Source organism: Vitis riparia, chromosome 14, assembly GCF_004353265.1.
Source record: "Vitis riparia cultivar Riparia Gloire de Montpellier isolate 1030 chromosome 14, EGFV_Vit.rip_1.0, whole genome shotgun sequence".
NCBI lineage: Eukaryota > Viridiplantae > Streptophyta > Magnoliopsida > Vitales > Vitaceae > Vitis > Vitis riparia.
Genome location: NC_048444.1, coordinates 115,327 through 122,577, shown reverse-complemented (window position 1 = coordinate 122,577; position 7,251 = coordinate 115,327).

The window sequence follows — 7,251 nt, the reverse complement described above, 5'->3', positions numbered from 1 at the left end:
TGGTCCCTCTAGGACACCAAGCCTTGGAGGAAAATCTTATGCATTTATTATTGTGGATGACTTCTCTAGATACATTTGGGTCTTATTTTTAAGTCAAAAGAATGAAGTCTTTTATGAGTTTTCAAAGTTTTGCAACAAGGTTCAAAATGAAAAAGGTTTTACAATTACTTGTATAAGAAGTGATCATGAGAGAGAGTTTGAAAATATTGATTTTGAAGAATATTGTAATGAGCATGGTATTAACCACAATTTTTTGGCTCCTAGAACTCCTCAACAAAATGGGGTAGTTGAAAGGAAAAATAGAACTCTTCAAGAAATAGCTAGAACCATGCTAAATGAAAACAATTTACCAAAATATTTTTGGGCCAAAGCGGTTAACAATTCTTGTTATGTTTTAAATAGAATTTTATTGATGCCTATTCTTAAGAAAACTCTCTATGAGCTTTGGAAAAACAAGAAACCCAACATTAACTATTTCAAAGTCTTTGGGTGCAAATGCTTTATATTAAACACCAAAGACAATCTTGAAAAATTTGATACAAAATCGGATGTTGGAATTTTTCTTGGTTACTCAACTTCAAGTAAAGCCTTTAGAGATTTTAACAAAAGAACCATGATTGTTGAGGAGTCCATCCATGTTATTTTTTATGAATATAACAATTCTCTCCAAGAAAGAGAGAGTTTTGATGATGATTTAGGCTTGGAGACTTCCATGGGAAAATTACAAATTGAAGATAGAAGGTAACAAGAAGAAATTATGGAGGATCCCAAGAAAGAAGAATTACCTTTGACACTACCTCATCCTTAGCAAGTGCAGGGTGAATCAAGCCAAGACCTTCCTAAAGATTGGAAGTTTGTCATCAACCACCCACAAGATCAAATTATAGGCAATCCATCTAGTGGGGTAAGAACTAGATCATCTCTTAGAAATATTTGCAATAATCTTGCTTTTATCTCTCAAATTGAACCTAAAAATATAAAAGATGCTCTAGTTGACGAAAATTGGATGATTGCTATACAAGAAGAGCTAAACCAATTTGAAAGAAGTGAAGTATGGGAATTAGTACCAAGACCTCAAAATCAAAGTGTTATTGGAACTAGATGGGTCTTTAGAAATAAAATGGATGAAAATGACATAATTATAAGGAATAAAGCAAGATTGGTAGCCCAAGGTTTTAATCAAGAAGAATGGATAGATTATGAAGAAACCTTTGCTCCCGTAGCTAGATTGGAAGACATTAGGATGCTACTTGTCTTTGCATGTTTTAAAGACTTTGTTTTATATTAAATGAATGTGAAAAGTGTTTTTTTAAATGACTTTATAAATGAAGAAGTATATGTTGAACAACCACTCGGTTTTCAAAGTTTTAACTTTTCTAATCATGTTTTTAAACTTAAAAAGACACTTTATGGTTTGAAACAAGCACCTAGAGAATGGTATGAAAGATTGAGTAAATTTCTTTTGAAAAAGGGATTTAAAATGGGGAAAATTGACACAACTCTTTTCATAAAAACTAAAGAAAATGGCATGCTCTTAGTGCAAATATACGTTGATGATATCATTTTTGGAACTACTAATGTTTCTCTTTGTGAAGAATTTTCTAAATGCATGCATAGTGAGTTTGAAATAAGCATGATGGGAGAATTTAACTTCTTCCTTGGACTACAAATCAAGCAACTAAAGGAAGGAACCTTCATCAATCAAGCAAAGTATATAAGAGATCTCCTCAAAAGGTTCAATATGGAGGAAGCCAAAACAATGAAGACTCCAATGAGTTCATCCATCAAGCTTAACAAGGATGAGAAAGGTAAGTCCGTCAACTCAACTATGTATAGAGGCATGATAGGTTCTTTGCTATATTTGACCGCTAGTAGACCCGACATCATGTATAGTGTATGCTTGTGTGCTAGATTTCAATCTTGTCCTCAAGAATCTAAAACGAATTCTTAGATATTTAAAAGGGACAATGGACATAAGTCTATGGTATCCTAAGGGTGATAACTTTGAATTAATTGGATTCTCGGATGCCAACTTTGTCGATTGTAAAGTTGAAAGGAAAAGCACTAGTGGCGCTTGTCATTTCCTAGAACACTCACTTGTTTCATGGCATAGTAAGAAGCAAAATTCTGTAGCTTTGTCTACGGCGGAAACCGAATATATAACAACCGGTTTATGTTGTGCACAAATCCTTTGGATGAAACAAACACTTAGTGATTTCAATTTGATTTTTGAGCATGTTCCTATTAAATGTGATAACATTAGTGCCATAAATATTTCAAAAAATCCAGTGCAACACTCTAGGACTAAGCATATTGTGGACCCGCATTTTTCACGTGTGCTCTCACTTGATCGGCGAGAGTCGCTTTTTATTTGTGAAAAATTAATTTTGGAAAAAGTCGGAGTCGCCACTTATTTTATTTTTATTTTAACGGGAAAATAAAACAAGAAAGAAACCCTAAAATGTGACTCCATAATTTTTGGAAAAAGTATGTCTTTGAAAAACCCGAGTCTAGGTCCGGGGATCAGGTTACTTACTGGGAAGGTACCTCTAGGAGGTAGCACCCCTCTAAGCCCTAAAAAGGTCTCTACTGACTAAGTTGAGGGAAACGTGACAATTAAATGGTTGATCATGGATACCTAAGTAGGCTAGGTGATTTCAAAAAATATCATGCCAAATAAGAGAGTCTGATCATAAGAGAGAATCAAAGTGCGTACTTGAACGGCTTCTCAAGCGCTATCATGAAACATAAAAGTTAGTATAGAAATATATCACAACATGTGTTTTTGTCAAAGATAATCAAACAAGTATCAAACAGATATCAAGACAATCAAATAGGATAGCAAGCATGGGCATAGTACACAATGACAATCATGTTCACGGGGTTTAGAAAGTGAGTATTAGGGAACGCACCTAGATAGCATATATAACTCATAGCGTGCTTCCGCATGACAAGGGGGTTAGATAATAAATAGTAAAATAAGAAACCCTAACATGCTTAACTAATTGGCATAGCAAAAATGATCAAAGAATACGAAATCATCAATTATTACACACATCTTATGTACAATTCCAAAAAAAAAAGATATGATTGTAACAACCAACAAAGGTGGTAGCAAAAATAAGTTTTGAAAAGATTTTTTTTTTTTTTTTTTTTTTTTTTTTTTTTTTATGTAGGGGTTTCACCAATTCCCCAATTGATATACACAAATCTAACTTGGAATTATCCCATTTATGTGGGACCACAAGCTTAGATTTGTGTCTGATTTTAAACCAAAATTTTCATTAAAAAACCGAGAAAGATGCAAACCGATCAAAAAATGGTTGCATATTATTTTAAGAAAATGGGGTTTTTGATTCTAAGGACTCTAAATGAATTTTTTTTAAAAAAAATAGAATTTCTTAAAGGGGTCTTCGGAGAAAAAGGTTTTGATTTTAAAATAAAAGGAATTAATTTTTAAAATAATAAAACATAGAAAACAAAATACCAATCAAAATAAAAGAAAGCGAAAATCACAAAATAAAGATTTAGAAAATCATGTCAATTAAAGTGGTGAGGGTGAGACCAACCTTCATGAGTTTCTAGTGGCCTTCAAAAAATAAGAATTTAACTAACAATCACTAAGACATCAAATTTATGACTTCCTAATCAAACAAACTAACAAAATATTACCCAAGACTAACATTTAGATTTCAAGAAACACATGAATTAAAATAAAAATAACCAATCAAATATTAAAGCCAACAAACTTAGCATATGGAGATAATAATATGGAATCAATTAAGGTAAATTATCATTTTAACAAAATATGATAAATCAAATACCAAAGTTCAACCATCTTGAAGGTATGAAAACAATGACATGTAATTAACTGGATTGATTATTTAAAATTCCTAAAGCTCATACAAAATGTCAGTAGATCAAAGCCAAAATTATCATACTTAAAACATGAAAATAATTACACGTGATTGACTTAATTAAACAAAATTATAATCAACTGCAAAATTGGATATAAACGGATTAAATTCAAAGTTAATGAAATCAAAAACACACAAACACATTCAATACTAAAAATAATTAATACTAGATTAAATTAAGGACATCATCATCATCTAATAAGATTGGCTAAACTATCAAATTGAAATCACAAATATATTTAAACTAAAGCAAATAAATAAATTAACAAAATAAAATTAAACTAAGATCGAAATTAAAAATATGGAATTTGTCCAAAAGGGTTAATCAAACAATTGAATTAAAATCATGAACGCATTTAGATTATAAAATAAAATTAAAATCAAACTAAATTGAAATTAAATTCTACTTAATAAAGTTATTGGAATATTAAAAACTCAAACTTTATTTGATACAATCATTTAAACTAAAGAATTAAAATCCACGAATGCCTTTAAGTTAAAAACGAATTAAAATTAAAGTAATTGGAATTAAAAACACAAACTTTATATAACGTGATTATTTAAACTAAAAACAAATTAAAATCAAACTAATTAGGATCACTAACACATTCAAATTAAATCATAAGCGAAAACTAAGTTAATCCAAAATTAAAAAAAGTAAACTTTATCTCACAAATTATTTAAACTAAGGAATTGAAATCATTAACGCATTCAAATTAAATTATAAACTAAAACTAAATTAATCCGAAAAAAATAAACTTTATCTCTTAAATTGTTTAAACTAAGGAATTAAAATCACAAACATATTTAAACTAATAGCTAAATTAAAATTTAAACTAATTTGGGATTTTAAAAATATGAACTTTATCTATTAGGAATACTTAAACAAATGAATTAATCTCAAACACATCTAAACATATAGGAGATATTAAAATTGAACTAAATTGAAATTAAAAATAAGAACTTTTCTAATATGAATAATTAAACTAACGAATTAAAATCACAAAAAACATATATGATAGATTAAAATCGAACTAAATTGAAATTAAAAATAAGAACTTTTCTAATAGGAATAATTTAACTAACGAATTAAAATCACAAACATATGGAATAGATTAAAATTGAACTAAATTGAAATTAAAAATAAGAACTTTTCTAATATGAACAATTAAACTAACGAATTAAAACGACAAACACTAAACATAAAAGGTAGATTAACAGTGAACTAAATCAAAATTAAAAACAAAAAACTTTTCTAATAGAAATAATTAAACTAACGAATTAATATCACAAACACATCTAAACATAAAAAATATGTTAAAATCAAAATTAAAAATAAGGACTTTTATAATAGAAACAATTAAATTAAAGAAAACTACAAACACATCTAAACCTAAAAGATAAATTAAAACTAAATCGAATTGGAATAAATAAATAAATAAAACTTTATCTAATGGAATAAATTAAACTAAAGAATTAAAACCACAAGCACATCCAAACTAAAAAAAAAAAAAAATTAAAACTCAATCGAAATTAAAACAAGAAATTTATTATATAGGATTAATTAAATCAAAGAACTAAAATCATTAAAACACTCAAGACGAAGAGGATGAATCAAAACGAAATCTAAATAAATTTGAAAGCGTTCACTTACCTATAAACTGTTATTTGTGGAGATTTTGTGGCCTGCTCCTATTTTTTTTATGGTTATGTGTCAGCTCCTCAAAGTTCTTCACGTGTCATCTCAAAAGAATTGCTCTTGTGTCCTCTCTGCTCTCCAAAAGAAAAGTCTCCGTGTGAAAATTCTTTCCTCCTATTCCCCTCCGAAAAAAAAAATTCTTTATGCTTGGATTCTTTCATTTATTTATAAGGCAGCCCATTCCTTATGGAATATCTTATTTCTATTTTTTCCTACGTGCGCATGGATATGGGAAATCCATTATGTGTGGCTCACTTGGAGATTTCCCCAAGGATGCAGCCGTATCTTGTTTGGTAAGTGATTTGATCCCCTTTAATCTTCTTTCCATATGCTCCCAGATGTACCTCAGCCGTGATCTGCCCACTTTCTATATGCAGCCCGGATTCCTTCCAAGTTTCCCCTATTTGGCCGTGATCTCCTCTCCTTGATGACTCCAAGTCTCATGCAAAATTAAAAATAAAGTTGAAAATAAGAAATCATGTAATTAGAAATAAAATAAAATCAAATAGAAAATCAAATCACATAGCCACAAAAATCCAAAATGTCAATTCATGGAATTAAAGAATAAATGAATAAGTGAGTAAATAAACGAATAAATTGATAAGGGTATAAAAATAAATATCAGATGTATGCAATTAGAAAAAAATCAAGAAATTAAAGTAATGCAACGGATTATAATAATTTAAATGTCAAACTCAAACCCTCAAAAATAAAAAAATAAAAATTCATTTCATGCAATAAATAGTCAAGCCAATACTCATCCTATCTCGGAAAAGGAAGTAACCAAAATCAAGAACACGCCTAAGTGGGCTATGCCAAAAGAAGTGTCTAAGTGACCTATTTTAAAAGATTGTCTAAGTAACCTAGGGTGAATGTGTGCAAACTAGAAGGTGCCAAGTGCATCTAAATGGGCCTAAAGTGATGTCTAATGAGCCAAGTGTATCTAAATGGGTCTAGAGTGCCTAAGTGGACCTAAGTCTAAATTAGGGTTGCCAAGAGTCACAACGGGGTTAGATGAATCCCTCAACCAGAGTCTCCGAGGTGGCTAAAGAAAGGTAAATAGTGTGAGCAGCTATGGGCTACCAAGAGATTACTGTAAAGTATTAGAAATGGACTTTAAAACATGTGCTAAAGGGACAAAATTGAGGGTCTACACATATGGAGATTAGACACTATTTTCTTAGAGACCATGCACAAAAGGGTGACATTACACTTGAATTTATAAGCACAAAAGATCAACTTGCCGATATTTTTACAAAACCTCTAAGTGAAGAGCAATTTGTTGATATTAGAAGACAACTAGGGGTGATTTCTTTATTATCAAATGATTGCTTGATGAATTCTTGATTGAATATACCTTATGATTGTGTGAATTTCATATCATATGCATCATATAGAAATAATCTTAGGAAAAATGTCAAATTTTGACCAAAAATCAAAATTCTCTTGGCATTGGACATAAAAAATTGGGGATTTCAACTGAAAATGGCAGGGGGAGGGTCACAAGACAAGAAAATGCAAAAAAAAAATTGGATCGTTGACCGTTAACCGTTGACCAAGCGGTTCGTCGAGGTTGGGAATTTAAAGAGGCGCCCTGCGCTTCATTTTTCACTTGTTCTCCTCCATACCTTGAAG